The sequence below is a fragment of the Arachis hypogaea genome, chromosome 3, assembly GCF_003086295.3.
Source record: "Arachis hypogaea cultivar Tifrunner chromosome 3, arahy.Tifrunner.gnm2.J5K5, whole genome shotgun sequence".
Lineage (NCBI taxonomy): Eukaryota > Viridiplantae > Streptophyta > Magnoliopsida > Fabales > Fabaceae > Arachis > Arachis hypogaea.
Genome location: NC_092038.1, coordinates 68449682 through 68458706, shown reverse-complemented (window position 1 = coordinate 68458706; position 9025 = coordinate 68449682). Strand labels below are relative to the sequence as shown.

The 9025-nt window shown below is 39.5% G+C and overlaps 1 non-coding gene across 1 annotated transcript; it reads right to left on the bottom strand.

The window, feature by feature from the left end:
• Positions 1-3221: 3221 nt before the first annotated feature.
• Positions 3222-3329, bottom strand: LOC112793701 (small nucleolar RNA R71). Its single transcript, XR_003198402.1, has one exon. It is a non-coding gene; the product is annotated as a small nucleolar RNA R71 (small nucleolar RNA).
• Positions 3330-9025: the final 5696 nt, after the last annotated feature.

Here is a 9025-nt window from a genome sequence, read left to right as displayed (position 1 = left end):
AAATAGACGTTCCAAGTCAGCTCCAGAATTCTAGCGTAAAACGCTGGAACTGGCACAAGAATGGGAGTTAAACGCCCAAACTGGCACAAAGCTGGCGTTTAACTCCAAGAAAAGTCTCTACACATAGAGGCTTCAATGCTCAGCCCAAACACACACCAAGTGGGCCCGGAAGTGGATTTTTATGTAATTTACTCATCTTTGTAAACCCTAAGCTACTAGTTGTCTACAAATAGGACCTTTTACTATTGTATTTTCATCTTTTGATCACTTTAGATCTTAGGATCATCTTTTGATCATGTTTTTATGATTGAACCCTCTTTGGGAGGCTGGCCTCTCGGCCATGCCTAGACCTTGTTCTTATGTATTTTCAACGGTGGAGTTTCTACACACCATAGATTAAGGTGTGGAGCTCTGCTGTACCTCGAGTATTAATGCAATTACTATTGTTCTTCTATTCAATTCGGCTTATTCTTGTTCTAAGATATTCATTTGCACCCAAGAACATGATGAATGTGATGATTATGCGACGCTCATCATCATTCTCACCTATGAACACGTGCCTGACAACCACTTCCGTTCTACAAGCAAACAAGGCTTGAATGTCTATCTCTTGGATTTCTTAATCGGAATCTTCGTGGTATAAGCTAGAATTGATGGCGGAATTCAAGAGAATCCGGAAGGTCTGAACCTTGTCTGTGGTATTCTGAGTAGGATTCAAGGATTGAATGACTGTGACGAGCTTCAAACTCCTAAAGGTTGGGCATTAGTGACAGACACAAAAGAATCACTGGATTTTATTCCAACCTGATTGAGAACCGACAGATGATTAGCCGTGCTGTGACAGAGCGCGTTGAACATTTTCACTGAGAGGACGGGACTGTAGCCATTGACAACGGTGATCCCCAACATACAGCTTGCCATGGAAAGGAGTAAGAAGGATTGGATGAAGACAGTAGGAAAGCAGAGAGACGGAAGGGACAAAGCATCTCCATACACTTATCTGAAATTCTCACCAATGAATTACATAAGTATCTCTATCTTTATTTTATGCTTTATTCATAAATCATTCATAACCATTTGAATCTGCCTGACTAAGATTTACAAGATGACCATAGCTTGCTTCATACCAACAATCTCCGTGGGATCGACCCTTACTCGCGTAAGGTTTATTACTTGGACGACCCAGTGCACTTGCTGGTTAGTTGTACGGAGTTGTGATAAAGAGTTGAGATTACAATTGAGCGTACCATGTTGATGGCGCCATTGATGATCACAATTTCGTGCACCAAGTTTTTGGCGCCGTTGCCGGGGATTGTTAGAGTTTGGACAACTGACGGTTCATCTTGTTGTTTAGATTAGGTACTTTTCTTCAGAATTTATAAGAATGAATTCTAGAGTTTCAAGGTGATGTTTTCATCATCACCAAAGCTGATTGATTTTCATCAATTTAGCTCTTGAATGCAATGTCCTGCTGAAGCCTGGCTAGCCATGTCTAATTTCTTTAGACCGAAGCTTTAGACTAACATTGCATGATTCCTTGAATTCATATTAAAAATTTTGAATCTCTTTATTTTCTTCTCCTTATAATTTTCGAAAAATCCAAAAAAATTACAAAGTCATAAAAATAAAAAATATTTTATGTTTCTTGTTGAGTCTAGTGTCAGTAGTATACAGACATCTTAGTTTGGTGTCATGCATGCATTGTTTACTTGATCTTAGTTTCATTTTGATTATTCTTCATTATTAAATATCCAAAAAAATTTTAATTTGTGTCTTTTCAAGTCAATAATACAGAGAATTGAAGATTCAGAACATACAGCAGAGGAATTACACAGAAAAAGCTGGGCGATCAAAATGCCCAGTGAGGAAGGAAAACTGGCGTTTAAACGCCAGCCAGGGTGCCTGGCTGGGCGTTTAACGCCCAAAAGGGTAGCATTTTGGGCGTTAAACGCCAGAATGGATACCATTCTGGGCGTTTAACGCCAGGATGGCACAAGAGGGAAGATTTTGTTTTTAATTCAATTTTTTTTTCAAGTTTCCATAATTTTTCAAAATCAAATCTTTTTCAAATCATATCTTTTCAATCATATATTTTTAAAATCAATTTCTTTCCATTTTCAAAAATACTTGCTAACAATTAATGATTTGATTCAACATTTCAAGTGTGTTGCCTTTTTTGTTGAGAAAGGTTTAATATTTGAATCATATCTTTTCTTGTTAGCCAAGTCATTAATTTTAAAAAATCAAATCTTTTTAAATTGTTTTTCAATCATATCTTTTCAATCATATCTCTTTAAAACCATAACTTTTCAATCATATCTTTTTAATCACATCTTTTTCAAAATAGTTTTCAATCATATCTCTTTGATTTCCAATTTCAAAATCTTTTTCAAAATCACTTTATTTCTTTCTCAATCTTAGTTTTTGAAAATCAATTACCATTTTTTTCAAAATTTCTTTTAATTAATTCACTTTAATTTTCGAAAATTTCTTCCACTCTTCTCACATCCTTCTATTTATGGACTAACACTCCTCCTCAATGCATAATTCGAACTCTATCTTTCTAAGTTCGAATTCTTCTACCTCTTCCTTCTACTTTTCTTTTCCTTTGATACCTCAAGGAATCTCTATACTGTGACATAGACGATTCCATATTTTCTTGTTGTCTTCTCTTTTATATGAGCAGGAGCAAAGACAAAAGCATTCTTGTTGAGGCTGACCCTGAACCTGGAAGGACCTTGAAGCGAAAGCTAAGAGAAGCTAAAGCACAACTCTCTGTAGAGGACCTAATAGAAATCTTCAAAGAAGAAGAACCCATGGTAGCCGAACACAACAACAATGCCAACAATGCAAGGAAGGTACTGGGTGACTTTACTACACCTACTCCCGACTTCTATGGGAAAAGCATCTCTATCCCTGCCATTGAAGCAAACAACTTTGAGCTTAAGCCTCAATTAGTTTCTCTAATGCAACAGAATTGCAAGTTCCATGGACTTCCATTGGAAGATCCTCATCAGTTTTTAGCTGAATTCTTGCAAATCTGTGACACTGTCAAGACCAATAGGGTTGACCCTGAGGTCTACAGACTTATGCTATTCCCTTTTGCTGTAAGAGACAGAGCTCGGATATGGTTGGACTCACAACCTAAAGAAAGCCTGAACTCTTGGGAAAAGCTAGTCAATGCCTTCTTGGCAAAGTTCTTTCCACCTCAAAAATTGAGTAAGCTTAGAGAGGAAGTCCAAACCTTCAGACAGAAGGAAGGTGAATCCCTCTATGAAGCTTGGGAAAGATACAAACAATTGATCAGAAAGTGTCCTTCTGACATGCTTTCTGAATGGAGCATCATAGGTATCTTCTATGATGGTCTGTCTGAACTGTCCAAGATGTCATTGGACAGCTCTGCTGGAGGATCTCTTCATCTGAAGAAGATGCCTGCAGAAGCTCAAGAACTCATTGAAATGGTTGCAAATAACCAATTCATGTACACTTCTAAAAGGAATCCTGTGAACAATGGGACGAATCAGAAGAAAGGAGTTCTTGAGATTGATACTCTGAATGCCATACTGGCTCAGAACAAAATATTGACTCAGCAAGTCAATATGATTTCTCAAAGTCTGTTTGGAATGCAAGTTGCACCAGGCAGTACTAAGGATGCTTCATCTGAAGAAGAAGCTTATGATCCTGAGAACCCTTCAATGGAAGAGGTGAATTACATGGGAGAACCCTATGGAAACACCTATAATCCTTCATGGAGAAATCATCCAAATCTCTCATGGAAGGATCAATAGAGACCTCAACAAGGTTTCAACAACAATAATGGTGGAAGAAACAGGTTTAGCAATGGCAAGCCTTTTCCATCATCTTCTCAGCAACAGACAGAGAATTCTAAGCAGAGCCACTCTGACTTAGCAACCATGGTTTCTGATCTAATCAAAACCACTCAAAGTTTCATGACTAAAACAAGGTCTTCCATTAGAAACTTGGAGGCACAAGTGGGTTAGCTGAGTAAGAAAGTTACTGAACTCCCTCCAAGTACTCTGCCAAGCAATACAGAAGAGAATCCAAAAGGAGAGTGCAAGGCCATCAACATGGCCGAACTTGGAGAGGAGAAAGAGGCAGTGAGCACCACTGAGGAAGGCCTCAATGGACGTCCACTAACCTCCAATGAGTTCCCTAATGAGGAACCATGGGAATCTGAGGCTCACACTGAGACCATAGAGATTCTATTGGATTTACTTCTGCCATTCATGAGCTCTGATGAATATTCTTCCTCTGAAGAGGACGAAGATGTCACTGAAGAGCAAGTTGCTAAGTACCTTGGAGCAATCATGAAGCTAAATGACAAGTTATTTGGTAATGAGACTTGAGAGGATGAACCCCCTTTGCTCACCAGAGAACTGGATGACTTGACTAGGCAGAGATTACCTCAAAAGAGACAGGACCCTGGGAAGTTCTCAATACCTTGTACAGTAGGCACCATGACCTTCAAGAAGGCTCTGTGTGACCTAGGGTCAAGCATAAACCTCATGCCTATCACTGTAATGGAGAAGCTAGGGATCTTTGAGGTGCAAGCTGCAAGAATCTCACTAGAGATGGCAGACAATTCAAGAAAACAAGCTTATGGACTTGTAGAGGATGTTCTGGTAAAGGTTGAAGACCATTACATCCCTGCTGATTTCATAGTCCTAGAGACTGGGAAGTGCATGGATGAATCCATCATCCTTGGCAGACCCTTCCTAGCCACAGCAAAGGCTGTGATTGATGATGACAGAGGAGAATTGATCATTCAAGTGAATGAAGAATCCCTTGTGTTTAAGGCTCAAGGGTATCCCTCTGTAACCGTGGAGAGGAAGCATGAAGAGCTTCTCTCAAAACAGAGTCAAACAGAGCCCCCACAGTCAAACTCTAAGTTTGGTGTTGGGAGGCCACAAGCAAATTCTATGTTTGGTGTTGAACCCCCACATTCAAACACTAAGTTTGGTGTTAGGAGGTTCCAACATTGCTCTGAGTATCTGTGAGGCTCCATGAGGGCCCACTGTCAAGCTAGTGACATTAAAGAAGCGCTTGTTGGGAGGCAACCCAATGTTATATTTATCTATTTTCCTTTTGTTATTTTATGTCTTTTATAGGTTGATGATCATGGGAAGTCACAAAATCAATTGAAAAAAGCAAAAATAGAATGAAAAATAGAAAGAAAAATAGCACACTCTAGAGGAAAACTTGATGGCATTTAAACGCCAGTAAAGACAACAAATGGGCGTTTAACGCCCAGTCTGGTACCATTCTGGGCGTTTAACGCCAGAAAGGGGCACCAGACTGGCGTTTAACGCCAAGAATGGGCAAGAAGCTGGCGTTAAACGCCATAAATGGTCACCAGCCCGGCGTTTAATGCCAGGATTGGCAGAAAGGGCGTTTTTGCACGCCACTTGGTGCAGGGATGAGCTATCCTTGACATCTCAGGATCTGTGGACCCCACAGGATCCCCACCTACCCCACCACCCTCTCTTTTCTTCACCTATTCACCAATCACCTCAATACCTCTTCCCCCAAAACCCCTCACCTATCAAATCCCACCATTCTCTTAACCACTTTCCCTCCTAAACCCACCCATAATGGCTGAACCCTACCCCTCTCTCCACCCCTATATAAACCCATCTTCACTCCTTCATTTTCACATAACCTAAATACTACTTCTCCCCTTGGCCGAAACACAAAGCCCCCCTCCATCTCATATCTTTCTTCTTTTTCTACTTTCTTCTTTCTTCTTTTGCTCGAGGACGAGCAAACCTTCTAAGTTTGGTGTGGTAAAAGCGTTGCTTTTTGTTTTTCCATAACCATTTATGGCATCTAAGGCCAGAAAAACCTCTAGAAAGAGGAAAGGGATGGCAAAAGCTTCCACCTTTGAGTCATGGGAGATAGAGAGATTCATCTCAAGGGTGCATCAAGACCACTTCTATGAAGTTGTGGCCATGAAGAAGGTGATCCCCGAGGTCCCTTTCAAACTCAAAAAGGGTCAACTTTGATCAAAGGTTGGACCAAGTCCTCATGGATACCACTAAGAAAAGGATGGAGCAAACAAGAGATCCCACTCATCATGAAATCCTTGAGATGCCTCAAGGGATGCACTTTCCTCCACAAAACTATTGGGAGCAAATCAACACCCCCTAGGAGAATTGAGTTCCAACATGGGACAACTAAGGGTGGAGCACCAAGAAGATTCCATTCTCCTCCATGAAATTAAAGAAGATCAAAGAATCATGAGAGAGGAGCAACAAAGACAAGGAAGAGACATTGAGGAGCTCAAGCACTGGATAAAATCTTCAAGAGGAAGAACAAGCCGCCATCACTAAGGTGGACCCGTTCTTTAATCTCCTTGTTCTTTATTTTTCTGTTTTTCACAAATTATGTTCTATGTTTTATTTATGTTTGTGTCTTATGATCATTAGTGTCTTAGTGTCTATGCCTTAAAGTTATGAATGTCCCATGAATCCATCACCTTTTTTAAATGAAAAATGTTCTTAATTGAAAAAGAGAAGAATTGCATGAATTTTGAATTTTATAACAGATTAATTATTTTGATGTGGTGGCAATACTTTGTTTTCTAAATGTATGCTTGAACAGTGCATATGTCTTTTGAATTTGTTGTTCATGAATGTTGGCTCTTGAAAGAATGATGAAAAAGGAGACATGTTACTGAGGATCTAAAAAATTACAAAAATGATTCTTGAAGCAAGAAAAAGCAGTGAATTCAAAAAAAAAGAGAGAGAGATTATGTGCGAAAAAAATAATAATAAAAAGAGAGAGAAAAAGAAATAATAAAGTCATGATCCAAGGCAAAAAGAGTGTGCTTAAAAACCCTGGACACCTCTAATTGGGGACTCTAGCAAAGCTGAGTCACAATCTGAAAAGGTTCACCCAGTTATGTGTCTGTGGCATGTATGTATCCGGTGGTAATACTGGAAGACAGAGTACTTTGGGCCATGGCCAAGACTCATAAAGTAGCTGTGTTCAAGAATCATCATACTTAACTAGGAGAGTCAATAACACTATCTGGATTCTGAGTTCTTATAGAAGCCAATCATTCTGAAATTCAAAGGATAGAGTGAGAAGCCAAAACTGTTCAGAGGCAAAAAGCTAAAAGCCCCGCTCATCTAATTAATACTGATCTTCATAGATGTTTTTGGAATTCATTGCATATTCTCTTCTTTTTATCATATTTGATTTTCAGTTGCTTGGGGACAAGCAACAATTTAAGTTTGGTGTTGTGATGAGCGGATAATTTATACGCTTTTTGGCATTGTTTTTAGTATGTTTTAGTTAGTTTTTATTATATTTTTATTAGTTTTTATTTAAAATTCACTTTTCTGAACTTTACTATGAGTTTGTGTATTTTTCTGTGATTTCAGGTATTTTCTGGCTGAAATTGAGGGACCTGAGCAAAAATCTGATTCAGAGGCTGAAAAGGACTGCAGATGTTGTTGGATTCTGACCTCCTTGCACTCAAAGTGGATTTTCTGGCGCTACCGAAGCTCAATTGGCAAGCTCTCAAATGCATTGGAAAGTATACATCCTGGGCTTTCTAGCAATATATAATAGTCCATACTTTGCTCGAGATTTGATGGCCCAAACAGACGTTCTAAGTCAGCTCAAGAATTCTAGCGTAAAATGCCGGAACTTGCACAAGAACGGGAGTTAAACGCCCAAACTGGCACAAAAGCTGGCGTTTAACTCCAAGAAAAGTCTCTACACATAGAAGCTTCAATGCTCAGCCCAAACACATACCAAGTGGGCCCGGAAGTGGATTTTTATGTAATTTACTCATCTTTGTAAACCCTAAGCTACTAGTTCTCTACAAATAGGACCTTTTACTATTGTATTTTCATCTTTTGATCACTTTAGATCTTAGGATCATCTTTTGATCATGTTTTTATGATTGAACCCTCTTTGGGAGGCTGGCCTCTCGGCCATGCCTAGACCTTGTTCTTATGTATTTTCAACGGTGGAGTTTCTACACACCATTGATTAAGGTGTGGAGCTTTGCTGTACCTCGAGTATTAATGCAATTACTATTGTTCTTCTATTCAATTCGGCTTATTCTTGTTCTAAGATATTCATCTGCACCCAAGAACATGATGAATGTGATGTTTATGTGACCTTCATCATCATTCTCACCTATAAACGCGTGCCTGACAACCACTTCCGTTCTACAAGCAAACAAGGCTTGAATGTCTATCTCTTGGATTTCTTAATCAGAATCTTCGTGGTATAAGCTAGAATTGATGGCAGCATTCAAGAGAATCCAGAAGGTCTAAACCTTGTCTGTGGTATTCTGAGTAGGATTCAAGGATTGAATGACTGTGACGAGCTTCAAACTTGATTGAGAACCGACAGATGATTAGCCTTGATGTGACAGAGCGCGTTGAACATTTTCACTGAGAGGACGGGACTGTAGCCATTGACAACGGTGATGCCCAACATACAGCTTGCCATGGAAAGGAGTAAGAAGGATTGGATGAAGACAGTAGGAAAGCAGAGAGACGGAAGGGACAAAGCATCTCCATACACTTATCTGAAATTCTCACTAATGAATTACATAAGTATCTCTATCTTTATTTTATGCTTTATTCATAAATCATTCATAACCATTTGAATCTGCCTGACTGAGATTTACAAGCTGACCATAGCTTGCTTTTTACCAACAATCTCCGTGGGATCGACCCTTACTCGCGTAAGGTTTATTACTTGGACGACCCAGTGCACTTGCTGGTTAGTTGTGCAGAGTTGTGATAAAGAGTTGAGATTACAATTGAGCGTACCATGTTGATGGTGCCATTGATGATCAAAATTTCGTGCACCATAAAGCCTTTAGCAGAATAGAAGTTTCGTCAGTACCATCACGCTTAACATTAGAACAAGCTGTCTGAAAATCCCTAAGGTGCTTGATAGGCTCTTGAGCAGGTAAGCCATGAAACTTGGGCATCAAGTTGAGTAATGTAGTCTTTATTTTAAAGTCCACAGCCGCCGC